General features: G+C 37.4%; 1 protein-coding gene and 1 pseudogene across 1 annotated transcript in view; both read left to right on the forward strand.

Annotated features, from left to right (window-relative positions):
- ATF6 (activating transcription factor 6) overlaps window positions 1-15,824 on the forward strand; it is a 246,416-nt gene that overhangs the window by 149,565 nt on the left and 81,027 nt on the right. The window lies entirely within an intron of this gene.
- LOC138417262 (proteasome activator complex subunit 3 pseudogene) lies at window positions 1,487-3,268 on the forward strand (annotated as a pseudogene).

Here is a 15,824-nt window from a genome sequence, read left to right on the forward strand (position 1 = left end):
ACATATGTAGTTGAAGCTGTGATGAGCTCCCCAGATCCCTCCTCAGAACTTAAGTTTTTATTTCCCAACTGCAAGAAGTCCTGCCTCCAAAGAGCCCTCTTCAGAACTGCCTTGACCCCATCTCAGGATAACTCTGAAGGGCATCTCCCAGTTCCCCATGGGGTCCGTCAAGGCTCTGAGATTGCATTGACGTCCCACTTCTCCCAGTTCTGTCTCTTCCTTTCCATAGGTGTTTATCTTAAGAACACTCCCTAATAAACTTCCATTAAGCAACTTCTCTGCTTACTGGGGACCCAACCTGTAACAACATGTTTGTCTTGTTGATATTTTCCTTTTGGTTCTAGATTTTCTGAAGTTCTAGTTAGCTAAAATCTTACTATGTCAAGATCATTTCCATCAGGCATGTATTGAGCACCTGTAAAGGAAATGAATTAAAACTTGGCTTCTGTCCTGAAGGAGTTTACAGCCTGACTGAAGTGACAATTACATTTGAAACTATACTATAGCATCTTTAGAATAATCCTTAAAAACAAAACAAAACCCTAAACTTCAGTAATTTTAGAATAAAAGTGAGTGGCATGGATTTTACTCTGTGGGTTGCAAAGAACAAAAGGAAAATATTTCAGGGAAAGGAAAATGAATATAAATAAATAGGGTGAAAGTTTAGAAGGCATAAAGAAATTGTCTTTATGATTCCAGAAACCTTTAAGGAAAAGGTAGTTTTTTCACTTTTTATTTTGAATTAAGTTGAAACTTACAGAGAATTTATAAGACTAATACTGATCTCTCATACAATCTATACAGAGTCATCAATTTTTATCACTTCTCCACATGCTTCAGCATTCTCATTCTCTATACACATGCACACACTGACAAACATACACACTCTTTTTCTGAACCATCTGAGAATAGGTAAAATACATCATACCACTTTATCCCTTAATACTGTAGTGTGTACTTAATAAAAACAAGGATATTAACCTTGGTAAGCACCACACACTGAATTCAGGAAATCTGTTACTTTAATCTACAGTCTAGATTTAACTATAATTATTCACCAAAATGAATTTTTAGAAAAGTTCTGTAACTTAACATTTGCTATTTAAACTAAAAATTATATAAAGTAAGCCATAGAAGATCTCAGAAATTTTCTAACTTGATTAAAAATATAATAGTGAACTCGCTTCTGACTTTTTATGTATGCTTAGTTGCTCAGTTCTGTCCGACTCTTTGCGACCCCGTGGGCTGTACCCACCAGGCTCCTTTGCCCGTGGGGCTTCTCCAGGCAAGAATACTGGAGTGGGTTGCCGTGCCCTCCAACAGGCGATCCTCCCAACCCAGGGATCAAACCCGCATCTTCCCCAGTGTGGGCAGATTCTTTACCAACTGAGTCACCAGGGAAGCCCTCTGACTTTCTAAGGGGAAAGCATGGATAGTCTCAGATTACCTGTAAAGATGTGATTTAAGGCTCTTCAGAAGCGAGCCTATTGGAGAAGGAAATGGCAACCCACTCCAGTATTCTTGCCTGGAGAATCCCAGGGATGGGGGACCCTGGTGGGCTGCCGTCTATGGGGTCGCACAGAGTCGGACACGGCTGAAGTGATTTAGCAGCAGCAGCAGAAGTGAGCCTTGCTCTTGGGAGCCCATTTTGTGAGGTGACTTTCAAAAGAGATCGTGTATTCTGGATCTAAGGACGGTGGATTTCCTTGACCTCCGTCTTCACAGCTTAAGTTTAACGATGTTCTTTGGAACTGTCTTCCAGCCGGTGGGGGCCAGTAAATAGGAGATGAGCCGCCCAGATAACTAGATCCGGCTGGGCCTCCTCCCCACCTACACATGTGGCCAGGGCGCCATCGGGAGTGGTCAGCGTGCGGCTCCGCTTCTGCCGCGTGCCATTCCGCAGGGACCCCAGGACGTCACTTCGGCCTAGCGGGCCCTGGTCTGTTGGGAGTTGGCGATGGCGCCGGAAGCCCAAACCTGTATCTGCTGCAACATTTGATGCCCCTGGCGGTCATGGCTTCTCCGCGGAAGCTAGAGCAGGACGTGCAGGCGAAAGTAGATTCATTCCGGGCCCGCATCGCCCAGGAGGCCGAGGATCTAGTGTCCACCTTCTTCCCTCAGAAGCTCTCAGAGCTAGATAGTCGGGTCCAGGAGCTCCGCCTGCAAGACTTGTCCAGAATCCGTTCAGTGCCAGCCCCAGAGAGCCTCATCGCCCCAGACACTGTGGGTGATGGGCCCAACCGGGATCCGCCACCTCTGCAGACCCAGTCCTCCATCAAGGTACTAGCACTGCCCGGCGGCGAGGGACAGCTTCTGCGAAGCAACCAGCATCTGGTGGAGCTGATTGAGCGTGTAAAGCCTGAGATCGAGCTGCTGAGAGAGAAGTGCAACACCGTGCGGATGTGGGTGCAGCTGCTCATCCCGAAGGTGGAGGACGGCAACAACTTCGGAGTGTCCATCCAGGAAGACACCGTGGACCAGCTGTGGACTGTGGAGAGCACAGCAGCCTCCTATCTACGCCGCTTCTCCACCTACTACAACACCCGAGCCAAGCTGGTATCCAAGATAGTAAAATACCCCCAGGTGGAAGATTATCGCCGCACTGTCGCGGAGGTCGACGAAAATGAGTACCTGAGTGTGCGCCAGATCCTGCTCCATGTACGGAACCAGTATGCCACTTTGCATGATGTAATCCTCAAAAACATAGAGAAGATCAAGACCCCTCGGAGCACCAACACTGACAACCTTTACTGAGGACCTTTCTCCACCGCACTTTGCTTCAGGAGTTGGCTGAGCTCTTCAGGCAGCCAGAAGGCTGGTTATCTACAGGTGATGAAACAACTGGAAATGTGCGTTACTCTTTAGAGACTGTTTCGTATAGCTTATCCTCATACTAAATCCTCTTGGTGTAATTTTTATTTGATTTTTCTTTGGGGAGAGAGAATGGGATCAAGCCATCTGGTTGAAGGTGGTAAGGCTGGTCAAGGAGAAAGGATGGCCATTTTAGAAACAGCTTTATAGATGAATGTTCTTTTTTTATGGCATTGGTGATATTGAATGGTTTCAGGGGTTAATTTAAAAAAAAATTTAAAGAAAGTTCAATGAAGCTTTTCTTAAAGTTCTCCTCTGTTACTTTGTTCAAACCTCAGAAATGCTCCTTTGATACCATCTTTTGTTTTTTGCAAGAAAAGGAGTTTAAAGGGATGCATTTAGGTCATTGTATGCTTTCAGTTTAGCAAATTGAAATAAAAATCATTTTTTGATGGCCTGTGTGCTTATCTGAACTTTAATTTTCAGATGTATAGTTTTCCTCCTCCTCAGCTGGACTCATACCTTTGGTATTTTTCAACTCTGATGTGTAAGAAAAATGAGCATATAAAGAGGGATAGATCTCAGTTGTTCTAAAGAAATGGGCATCTATACCTCCCTTAGACTGAAGAGAAATCTCTGAAAATGGCTTCCTGGCACAATCTTCTGCCATCTCAGCATCGTCTATTTTCCTTTTACACACAATTTAGAGTTTCTTCTGAATATCCATTTGTTTAAGTCCCTGCTAAGTCCTTCAAGCTTATATCACATTTTTTGCCCTCAACTGATTTTCAACTCCTGTATCCTTTTTGTCCCTTAAGATATTTCTTATTTCTTAAATGTTTTCCTGTCAAATTATATGGGTCATTTTTAAAATCTAAAGTCTCTAAAATGTGACTGGGTTTTTTCCTCCTTCCTGCTTTTGCCGCCCAGTTTAGGGGAAACCATTGTCATCTTCTCAGTAGTGATCTATATTGTTGGTATATTTCAAGTCCAACATTTCCAGATTTCATTTGCAGATAAGGTAAATTACTATACCTTGAGTCACCTTATGCATCAGAGAATTTCTTGCAGTTACTGATACGATGAATCTTTCTTCCATGGTGGGTTTTTTTTTTTTTTTTTCAGAATTCTGCTTTATCTGGTGATGAAGATACTTAAGTCACCTGAAGTATATTTATTGAAAACTTTTTCAGTGGGACTTCGGCTCAGACAGTAAAGTGTCTGTCTACAATGTGGGAGACCCAGGTTCAATCCCTGGGTTGGGAAGATCTGGAGAAGGAAATGGCAACCCACTCCAGTATTCTTCCCTGGAAAATCCCATGGATGGAGGAACCTGGCAGGCTACAGTTCATGGAGTCACACAGAGTCAGACAGGACTGAGCTACTTCACTTTCACTTTCTTTCACTTTCACTTTTTTTCAGTATTAGTAGTATTTGAGGATCTTTGTCACTCAAAATCAGCATTTGTGGAAGTTATATAATACACAATTGGAAAAAGAAAGAGTGGGAGTTACTTTTGTTGCCTTTTTATATACAGGAATGAGATTATTCCCATGTGTAATTGACAGCTTCATTTCTTTTTCCCATTCAGCTAACAGTGCCCTGAATCCTTATGAGAGCTTTTTAAAACTATGCATAATAAGTTATGACCTTAATCTTTTAATGTATTTTATAGTATTACTTTCATGCAGTAAATTATTTCTCAAATGAATTTTTGGTAGGGAAATTATGAGGGATAAAATTTATTTTTGTGAGAAATGAGAATGTATTTCCCATTGGAAATTTTTCCCACATAATATAAGACCCTCTGAAACTAGGTAACTGTCCAAGTGAGAGTCTAGAATCTATTATTAAAACTTGCTTGTAATTCTACTCCCCTCCCCCCTTTTTTGCAATATCTTTATAAGAATATACTCCTTGCTATAAGTGAAACTACCTTCAGATCTTGCTTTGCTAAGTCACTTCAGTCGTGTCCGACTCTGTGCGACCCCATAGACAGCAGCCCACCAGGCTCCCCTGTCCCTGGGATTCTCCAGGCAAGAGTACTGGAGTGGGTTGCCATTTCCTTCTCCAATGCATGAAAGTGAAAAGTGAAAGTGAAGTCGCTCAGTCGTGTCTGACCCTCAGTGACCCCATGGACTGCAGCCTTCCAGGCTCCTCCGTCCAGGGGTTTTCCAGGCAAGAGTACTGGAGTGGGGTGCCATCTTGCTTTAGATAGGATCAAAATATAATTATCTACTCTTTTCATTGATCCTAATCATCCCTTCCCCATGCCCTCCTTTCCCCATTTAGTGAATGAAATCACTTTTGAAGGAAACTTTTTAGGAGTTTCTTTTCAACAATGCATTTTGGTTGCCAAGGGTGAAAACCAGCATGAACCTTTATTGTACAGACTTGACTCTAAAGGCTGCTATAAAAGCATTTCCTGTTTAACAGTAAGAATTGTTTAATATGTAAAGCAGAGATGTTTTCTTTTTCATCTTTTTTAAAAAAGAAATATTTCTTATTTTGAATTATACCACATTTCTAGTGGATGGTTTTGTTTTTCTAAGTGAATAGAGATGTTCATTACATTTTTTTCTGGGGTGGTGTCAAAGTCTGTGCAGGAAGAGCATGATGATTTGGGGCACGTCTTGCTTTTTCATTTTCCTTATCTTTTTCACTTGAAGGAGTAAAATAGCTGTTTCTTCATGAGTGAAGTGAATTAGAGACATAATCACCTTTAAAAATTTTTAATTTATAACTATATAATATATCCTTATAACTGGGCCTATATTACTAAAATATACATGAATATGTGTCTATATTAACCTATATAGATGAGAAAAAATTGTAAACTGGTTTAGTGGAAGCTTTATTTTCAAAGTAAACTTCTAAAAAATGATGCCCTAAGATAGAACAAGTTTATTCTTTTGTTGAACTTCTGAAAAGCCTGCATCTTTCAAATTGGACCTTGTAAAATAACAAAAGATATTGCCTAATAGAAAGACTTCTGGTTGCATTTAACATTCTTCCTCAAGAGTTCTCTTTATTTCCCTTGTAAGGTTTTAGATCTGATTCAAATTAAGTGCCAAGAATTCTACGTCAGTTCATATCGTTTGACAGGCATTTAATTGAATGCCAGTGTGTAATCGACAGTGTAAGGAAGTCCAATTGTTGCTTGTTTTTCAAACATAGTTAATCATCTAAGGTTTAAAATACCTGTTCCATACATAATACCACCGTCATCTTACTTGCTTGTTATACTCTTAAACTGTCAAACCCTATGCCAGTTCAGTTCAGTTGCTCAGTCGTGTTCAACTCTGCCACCCCATGGACTGCAGCACACCAGGCTTCCCTGTCCATCACCAGCTCCCGCAGCTTGCTCAAACTCATGTCCATCCAGTCGGTGATGCCATTCAACCATCTCATCCTCTGTTGTCCCCTTCTCCTCCTGCCTTCAGTCTTTCCCAGCATCAGAGTCTTTTCCAGTGAGTCAGTTCTTTGCATCAGGTGGCCAAAGTTTTGGAGTTTCAGCTTCTTGATGCTGACCTTATGCGAGATTGAAATAAATTATCTCTAATATCCAAGCATGTCTTTTACTAAGAAAATATGCATGTCCTTTTTAGTTCAGATTTCTGGTATTTGCATTTTTCTCCCTGTTCTAACACTATATCAAACAAATTTGGAGCTGGTGCCTACTTCTGTGAAAATCAGCCCTTTATGATTTCTCCTTGCATATGGTTGCACAAGCTTTTATTGTAATGAGCCTATTTCAGGACTGGTATCAAAACATGGTAGCCAATATGTAACATTTGCTAGCTGTTCTTAAAGCATCTTTTAAATTCCTTTTAAAAAGGCAGCTGGATTCAAAGAGTGTGTGTTTCATGTTTTGTTCTTAGGAAATGGTTTTAAAAACTCATTTGAAATTAATTTTAGTTTTAAATTCTTTTTATGATTCATGAAAGCTTCTAACTCAGATCTGATTGGAAATTCTGAAATTGGTAGATCTGGTTTTTAGAACTGAGTGACATACCTTTCTTAATCTATAAAACTGATATAGAAGAGGCTCAAAGTTCTTAAGTTTTGGAGCTTAGAAGTTTTTTTTTTTTTAATTATCAAATTGTTTATAAATTCTTTGGTTATTAGAAGCAACTTTTTAAATAGTCTTAATGAGGTTTTCATATTTCTGCAGAACTCTTACCAAATAGCTTTAAGACATTAATAGATAACTGTGATCAATTTAAAATGTTTTTTCAGTTTCAAAAGGACTATCTCAATGCTCAGAAATTTGAAAAACAAACAGGGAGAAGTCATCTCTAATCCACTAGTTTAATGAAATTATTGAAGCTTATGTGTGGGTTTCATTTATTTTAAGAAATACATCTTCTCACATTATTGCAACAAAGATTATGTAAATTTCTATAGAAGATAAGCATTTATATTTAAATCAAGTTTTACTGACTAGAATTTCATTTGGCTGTTATCCCCCAGATTCAGATAGCAATAGATAAACCCCCTTTAATTTTGTCTTTCAAGGATTCTTAAGGCTCTGTTACCTAGCTGTGGCAATGATATGCATCTAGGATAAGGGTTTTTACCACAATGTGAAAAATAGAGATCAAGTGGTGAGGAAGACATGTGCCTAGATTACTGTGGGAATGTCTAGATACTTACAATAGGATTTTACTCCGATTTTGATTTGAGGTTCCATAGTGGAATTAACCATTTTATTGTTTAGTGTTTATACCATCCCCCCTCAAAAAACATTTTTATTACCTCTGTAAATATGTTCAAGAAAGCACTCATTGTCTTGTACTGATTAGATGAGTTGTTCCTTCTTACAGTGGTTTGGTATGAGTAGGAGGGAATCCTACTTCCTTTATCAACATTTGAAGATTTCTGAAAGATGCTATTGTGCACTGACATCAAGGCATTTGTTAAAAATTACTGATCTTTTCAAAGAAACAAAGGACTCAGTCAGTTACAGAAACAGGTGTTGGACCACCCCTGTTCACTGTATTACAACACTGTAGTGCTAATACATAAGTATCTGCCCACCTTGAACTGAAATTATTTGTGGGAAATAAAATAGAAATGTAGAAGTTGCATGACTTATCTTTTCATCAGCAGTCATTGGTGTTTAATATTAGATGATTATGCATTTGTATATGTTTTTCTTTGCCTTCTTTTTTGTGATAAGTCTTTAAATTCCTAAAGTTAGTTAGCAGAATCTTATCAGTGAAGCTTAGTGATCCCAGTCACTCAAATTTAAACTATTTCAATACTAAACTGAACTTAATGAATTCTCTCACATAGAGAATGTCAAGTGTTATTTTTACTTGTGAAAAACTATCAGGAGCTAATGAACAGGAACTAAACCTGCCTACAGAATTAAGTTCCTTTTATAACTTGTCCACTTATTTTAGCTTTGTTATTTAATCTCACTCTTAACAAAGTGTTGCAGCATGACCTTGGAAATACTGTTTGCTTCAGATAATACAGCATTTTGAACTTCTTGAATAAATATATAGCTTCCAGTTAAGGTTTTTGATGTACTTTTGCCTCCTTAATTTTACAGATGAAGAAATTTAGATTCAGAGAATTATATAACGTCACACAACTTACGTGACAGAAGTCTAGACACCAAATCATCTTTCATTTCAGGCTAGTGCTTTATTCATTGCACTGTACTGCGTCTTCATTTTCAATAAATGAGATTATAGTGTGTTAAAAGAGAGTTCTAGAAATGTTCAAACCAGTAGCCACAAATTAACATATCACTACAAAGTGGTGTATTACTTTATTATATGAAATTTAAGAGAAGTTGAAATGTTTCTAAACCAGAATGCGCTTTAGTATTTTTACTAAAAGATTATGTAAAGGTATCTAAAACAATCTCTAAATTTATATGGTAACTGTAACTTTATTTTGGTCATAGAAATGACCCTTACTAAACAAATTCCAGGAGTTTCAATACCCCCATTCCACTTCTGAGGAGACATTCTAAACTATCAACCATGCCATTTGAGGTGGTGGTGGTTTAGTCGCTAAATCGTGTCCGACTCTTGTGACCCCATGGAGCCTGCCAGGCTCCTCTGTCTATGAGATTCTGTAAGCAAAAATACTGGAGTGGGTTCCATTTCCTTTTGCAGGGGATCTTCCTGACCCAGGAATCGAACCTGGGTCTTCTGTATTGCTGACAGATTTGTATTGGAGGGAGTTGCTATTACAGCATTTGGAAATAGGTGGGGAGAAATATAGTACAAGATTTTATTTATTTCACTTTTCAATATATGGGTTTAAAATATCTTACTGACCAAGTCCCCTATCCTCCCATTGTTTACCACCAAAGAACTGCTAAGTGGAGTTGTTACAGCTCTGTCCCTAATAACCTGCAGAATAAAGGGGAAAGCAGAGGAGCAATAGGTTTTTGTTGGAGAGGAAGGCTCAAAGGACAATTTCCCAAAAGAAGTTTATCCTCTAGAGCGTCACAGTGTTCATTATAGTTGCCACTAATCTTCAACTCTAACTGGTCCTAATGGAGATGTGTTGTAAGAGTAAACTACACACCAGAGTTTGAAGACTAAGAACTTGAAGAAGAAAAGTAAAATAGCTCAATAATTTTTACACTGGTTATGTACAAATTGAATGATAGTATTCTGAATATGTTGGGTAAAGAAAATAGATTATTAAAATTAATTTTACCCATTTCTTTTTACTTTATTACTAGAAAGTTTACATGTGACTTGCATATATGGTTAGCAATATATTGACCTTAGGCAACGTGCTTAAGAGCTAAGATTTCTAAGTTAATTGGGTTGAGCCTTGAAGCTGAACCAAAACCTTCTACAGTGACATATTATGGGGACATTACCTGAGGACACTGATTTGTCATTTTTTCATAATGTATGGTAAAAGTGAATCAAGCCTTCTCAGAGTTCAACTTGATCTTGGAACTTGGAGTGCCTAAAGGGAATGGATGGCCAGCATGCCACTTAAACATATCTTCTAAATATCTTATCTCTTATCCACGGTGAGAGCCTAGAGTACTAGCCTTCTGTATTGCTAATTCAGGGTGATTCCATATGCTTTAGAAACCTAATAGATAGTAAAGGTGACATCTTATTTTGGAGATTGACTTTCCTAACTTTTTACCTGAATGAAAGAAAAATGTACCTATGGATACCTTCAGGCAAAGTCAGGCTCATCCTCAAGGAACAACATTTGAACACTCAGTGAAATCTGGAAAATTCCACTGAATTCCAATAATACTGTTTCTTTGTATTATTTTTATGTGTGCACGTATAATACCTTCTCTAGGTAAGTTTCTTGAGAATAGTGAGGGACTTTTTTTTTAATTCACTCTTAATCCTTTTGGTGTTTGCATATAAGTTTATAAAGCATTTTGAATTTAACTGAGCCAAAACTTGATCAAACTAAAGAAAATTGTTTTCTCATAAAACATATATTAATAGTAAGTGAGGTACTTTGTTACAGTTGAACATGTTTGTGGATGTATACCCAGGAATCTGTAACAATGATAGACATCTAAAAATTTGATTCATAATTAAAGACCAATTTTAGGCTTCTAATTAAACAGTTTTTAATCACAATAATATAAATGTTATAAAGTACTTCTGGCAGTTCTCCTCCAATATTCCCAGTGATTTCATTAAGCCTATTCACCCTGCAACAGCTGCAAGTTATTCCAAACATCTGTACTGAATTCCCATGCTGTATAAGCCCATTTGAAAACAACTCACTCACCCCATTAACAGCATCAGTAATTCTCTTATTACTTTTCTAACCAAGAGTTATGGAGAAATAAGTCTAGTATATCAAAGAGTGAAAAGTTTTGTTTTTCAAAATTGATTCTCTGTGGTCATGAATATATGCTTTACCCTTCCAGATTTCTGATTTTAAAAAGTTAATTTCTTAAATACTTAAAGGTACATTATTTATTAAATACTCAAGAAAGAATTCTCTTAGATTTTAAGTTTTATTTGCTAATATAAAGACTTAAATATTCTGGTTAAAATTATTTCATAAATTTTAAACAGTTTAAAAAGTATAGTGAGCTCAAGACATCACTGTCTTATTCCTCAGCTTCTTTAATGTTAGTGAATGTTTTTCTCTGCTTCTTTCTTTCATTTTCTGCTGTGAGACAAGCACAAAATTATTGAACCCATTACCTATGTATTTCATAGCTTACTCCAAAACTTCTTTAAGGCACCCATCTGGAACTAAAGAAATTTGACAGACTAAGATGGTTGCTATTCTGTAGAGGAGTAGTGAGAAAGGCCATTTTATGAGCTTCATGAGCTGAGAGTTAATATTTTCAATGAACCAATAAGTTGAATATAGTCCTTTGTATTTAAATTTCAGCTTATTGCATTGCATTATATTAAGTCCAAAAGACCACACAGTATGGTAAGAAGTTTAAATGTTACTTAAGAATCGAATTTCTGTTTATACTTTTAGAAAGAAGATTAAGAGTAATGACAACAAATGAAGTCAAAATAGCTTAATTAAAAGAAGCAAATAATTGTAGTTATTAAAAGAATATCTCCTTAATCTTACAGTGTGTGCTAGTTTTTTGCTTTGCAAGTACATAAACTTATGTATTACGAGATATGCTCATTCTATAAAAGTTTTATGTAAAATTAACAAACTTTAGCCCCAGGAGAACATTTAAAAATTAAAACTAATGTTTGAAAAATGAGAACTTTGATAATTCCCATAGGAAAGACTATAAGAAATATTGTATCAGAAAGAAATATTACTCATTATTCATTTTTTAAGCTCTTTCATTTCTACCTCAGGAATCATTTCCATTTTCTCAAAAAGGTTTAATAGCACTCCTGCCTAGGAAATAAATTTGAGACTTTTAGTATTATCTCATGGTGGTACTATTCTAAATATATGTTTAATCAGTAACTAGATTTATTCTGAAATTATTTCTGAAATTTTTAGCTACACTGTCAGATTAATGGCTAACTTATTTTCTTTTTTAAATTTAATTTTTATTTTATTTTGGGGTATAGTTGATTTACAATGTTGTATTAATTTCAGGTGTATAGCAAAGTGATTCAGTACATTCTTTTTCAGATTCTTTTCCCTTATAGGTTATTGGAGAATATTGAGTAAAGTTCCCTGTCCCATACAATAGACTGGTCCTTGTTGATTATCTGTTTTATATGTAATAGTGTATATGTGTTAATTTCAAACTGATCTCTTCTCAGTAATTTCAAGAAGCAATATTATTTCATTAAACAATCAAATTGTCCCTGTCCATTGATTAACCTATCATGAGGATTTACTAGTCTATTATTTTGTTCAGGTGTATGTGAAACTCTTTCTGTACATGTTCTTGAGCTCACAATAAGTATTAAGGCATTTATTACCTTACGTATGGGAACACATTTGCTGTATAACCCTGGTAACATTGTTATGATGTTTTAGTATAAAATTACTAGTAGATAGAGAGACCACTATGTCAATCACCTGTACATTATTCTGTCCTGTTAACCAACAGAGATCCTTAACTGTCATAAAATAATTTTCTTATTTGTCATATAATGAAGTATCTGAGTGTAATTATATGAAGTAATTCTTAAAGTCAGTCAGTCTTGAGTGACCAAGCATATTCTTCAGTCTCATCATTCCCCTCTACCCCTACCCCCAGTATACCCTCACCCACAGTATATTTTAGGCAAGCCTTAATTTGGATTTCTACTCATAGTTTTGGCAGTCCTAATGTGTGTAGCGAACAAAGCTAGTGGAGGTGATGGAATTCCAGTTGAGCTATTTCAAATCCTGAAAGATGATGCTGTGAAAGTGCTGCACTCAATATGCCAGCAAATTTGGAAAACTCAGCAGTGGCCATAGGACTGGAAAAGGTCAGTTTTCATTCCAATCCCAAAGAAAGGCAATGCCAAAGAATACTCAAACTACCACACAATTGCACTCATCTCACACACTAGTAAAGTAATGCTCCAAATTCTCCAAGCCAGTCTTTAGCAATACGTAAACTGTGAACTTCCTGATGTTCAAGCTGGTTTTAGAAAAGGCAGAGGAACCAGAGATCAAATTGGCAACATCTGCTGAATCATGGAAAAAGCAAGAGAGTTCCAGAAAAACATCTATTTCTGCTTTATTGACTACGCCAAAGCCTTTGACTGTGTGGATCACAATAAACTGTGGAAAATTTTGAGAGAGATGGGAATACCAGACCACTTGACCTGCCTCTTGAGAAACCTATATGCAGGTCAGGAAGCAACAGTTAGAACTGGACATGGAACAACAGACTGGTTCCAAACAGGAAAAGGAGTACGTCAAGGCTGTATATTGTCACTCTGCTTATTTAAAGTATACGTAGAGTACATCATGAGGAATGCTGGCCTTGAGGAAGCACAAGCTGGAATCAAGATTGCTGGGAGAAATATCAATAACCTCAGATATGCAGATGACACCACCCTTATGGCAGAAAGTGAGAACTAAACAGCCTCCTTCCTAAAAGTGAAGGATGAGAGTGAAAAAGTTGGCTTAAAGCTCAGCATTCAGAAAACAAAGATCATGGCATCTGGTCCCATCACTTCATGGCAAATAGATGGGGAAACAGTGGAAACAGTGTCAGACTTTATTTTTTTGGGCTCCAAAATCACTGCAGATGGTGATTGCAGCCCTGAAATTAAAAGACGTTTACTCCTTGGATGGAAAGTTATGACCAACCTGATAGCATATTAAAAAGCAGAGATATTACTTTGCCAACAAAGGTCCGTCTAGTCAAGGCTATGGTTTTTCCTGTGGTCATGTATGGATGTGAGAGTTGGACTGTGTAGAAGGCTGAGTGCCAAAGAATTGATGCTTTTGAACTGTGGTGTTGGAGAAGACTCTTGAGAGTCCCTTGGACAGCAAGGAGATCCAACCAGCCCATCCTAAAGGAGACCAGTCCTGGGTGTTCATTGGAAGGACTGATGCTGAGGCTGAAACTCCAATACTTTGGCCACCTTATGCAAAGAGCTGACTCATTAGAAAAGACCCTGATGCTGGGCGGGATTAGGAGCAGGAGGAAAAGGGGATGACAGAGGATGAGATGGCTGGATGGCATCACCAACTCTATGCACTTGGGTTTGGGTGACCGCTGGGAGTTGGTGATGGACAGGGAGCCCTGGCGTGCTGCGATTCATGGGGTCGAAAGAGTCAGACATGACTGAGCTATTGAACTGAGCTGAACTGAATGTATATAGCAGATAGCAGCTTTTTTAGATTTGAACTTGCTCTTGAATCACTTATGAATAAATTAATGAATAGATAAATAATGGCTAAAGTAGGTACTCACCTGAAGTTTGGTGGTTTCAAACAACTGTTCAGTTGCTCAGTCATGTCTGACTCTTTGCTACCCCATGAACCACAGCATGGCAGGCCTCCCTGTCCATCACCAACTCCCAGAGTCTACCCAAACCCATGTCCATTAAGTCAGTGATGCCATCCAGCCATCTCATCCTCTGTCATCCCCTTCTCCTCCTGCCCTCAATCTTTCCCTGCGTCAGGGTCTTTTCCAATGAGTCAGCTCTTCGCATCAGGTGGCCAAAGTACTGGAGTTTCAGCTTCAACATCAGTCCTTCCAATGAACACCCAGCACTGATCTCCTTTAGGATGGACTGGTTGGATCTCCTTGCAGTCCAGGGGACTCTCAAGAGTCTTCTCCAACACTACAGTCAAAAGCATCAATTCTTCTGCGTTCAGCTTTCTTTATAGTCCAACTCTCACATCCATACATGACTACTGGAAAAACCAGAGCCTTAACTAGACAGACCTTTGTTGACAAAATAATGCCTCTGCGTTTTAATATAATGTCTAGGTTGGTCATAACTTTCCTTCCAAGGAGTAAGCGTCTTTTGAATTCATGGCTGCAGTCACCATCTGCAGTGATTTTGGAGCCCAGAAAAATAAAGTCAGCCACTGTTTCCACTGATTCCCCATCTATTTGCCATGAAGTGAAGTACAAACCACTGTACTGTAATTTTTATTTTTAAGATTTTGATTTTATTTTCTAGAAACTTTTTATATTTAAGGAGTTGTCATCCAGTTGTACTTTAATCATTCATTGACTGCCCACAATAGAGTCATACATTTATTTCCTCTTTGTGAACAAAGAAAATCATTTAACAATTCTTGTTTTCTTCATGAACAAGGTATATCATGGGAGGTTTGAAATAGTAGATTCAAAGATTTATAGGACTGTTTTCACTACTCATAACTTAAAACATCTAAGAATAATTCCTAATATATGAGATTACCTGTACTTATTTTGACATTAATGTTTTAGTATATGACTGTGTTAGAATTGTTCATGCAAATGCACTTTAGAATCCTACTAATAATATTGAAATAATTATGTTGAAGTTACTTTAGCTTACTTTTACTTACAGTCATCCCTACTTTTATGTTCATATAATTATCTACCATTCATATAGATTTGAAGCTATAAAGATTATCTCAGATGACAATTTTTCCCGAGTGTATTTATCATCCTGACATTATATGATTTAGAGTTATGTTGAAGCTAGTGTGTGCTTCCTGAACATACAGCAAAAACAGACCAGAAGTACACAAAAGAGAGAAGTTTTATGTTATAGAGAAATATGATTTGTTCAATAATTTTGTGTTAAGTTGCTGATGAATATTGATTTCCTTTTATTTAGGGACATCCTAGAAACCAGTCTAGGTATGAGCAGAATTGATCATTCCTAGCAATTTGATAAACTGCCTTTCATGAATCAGTTGTATTTTCTAGTTTGGAGGTCTCAATGTCATTTTTCTTGATGATTTTATAAACTTTTATTTTGATTTATTCAGTATACCAAGCAAACAAACAACTGTTTGGTATACCGAAATAAAATTGTTATTGACGGAGCTTGGTCTAAATCCCAGCTGGGCCTCAGTTTTTTCAAATGAGGGCATAGGCTGTAAGATCTCTGAGGTCTCTTCCTCCCATATGGCCCTGTGCTTTTGCCTAATGAAATTTC

The sequence above is a fragment of the Ovis canadensis genome, chromosome 1, assembly GCF_042477335.2.
Source record: "Ovis canadensis isolate MfBH-ARS-UI-01 breed Bighorn chromosome 1, ARS-UI_OviCan_v2, whole genome shotgun sequence".
Taxonomy (NCBI): Eukaryota; Metazoa; Chordata; class Mammalia; order Artiodactyla; family Bovidae; genus Ovis; species Ovis canadensis.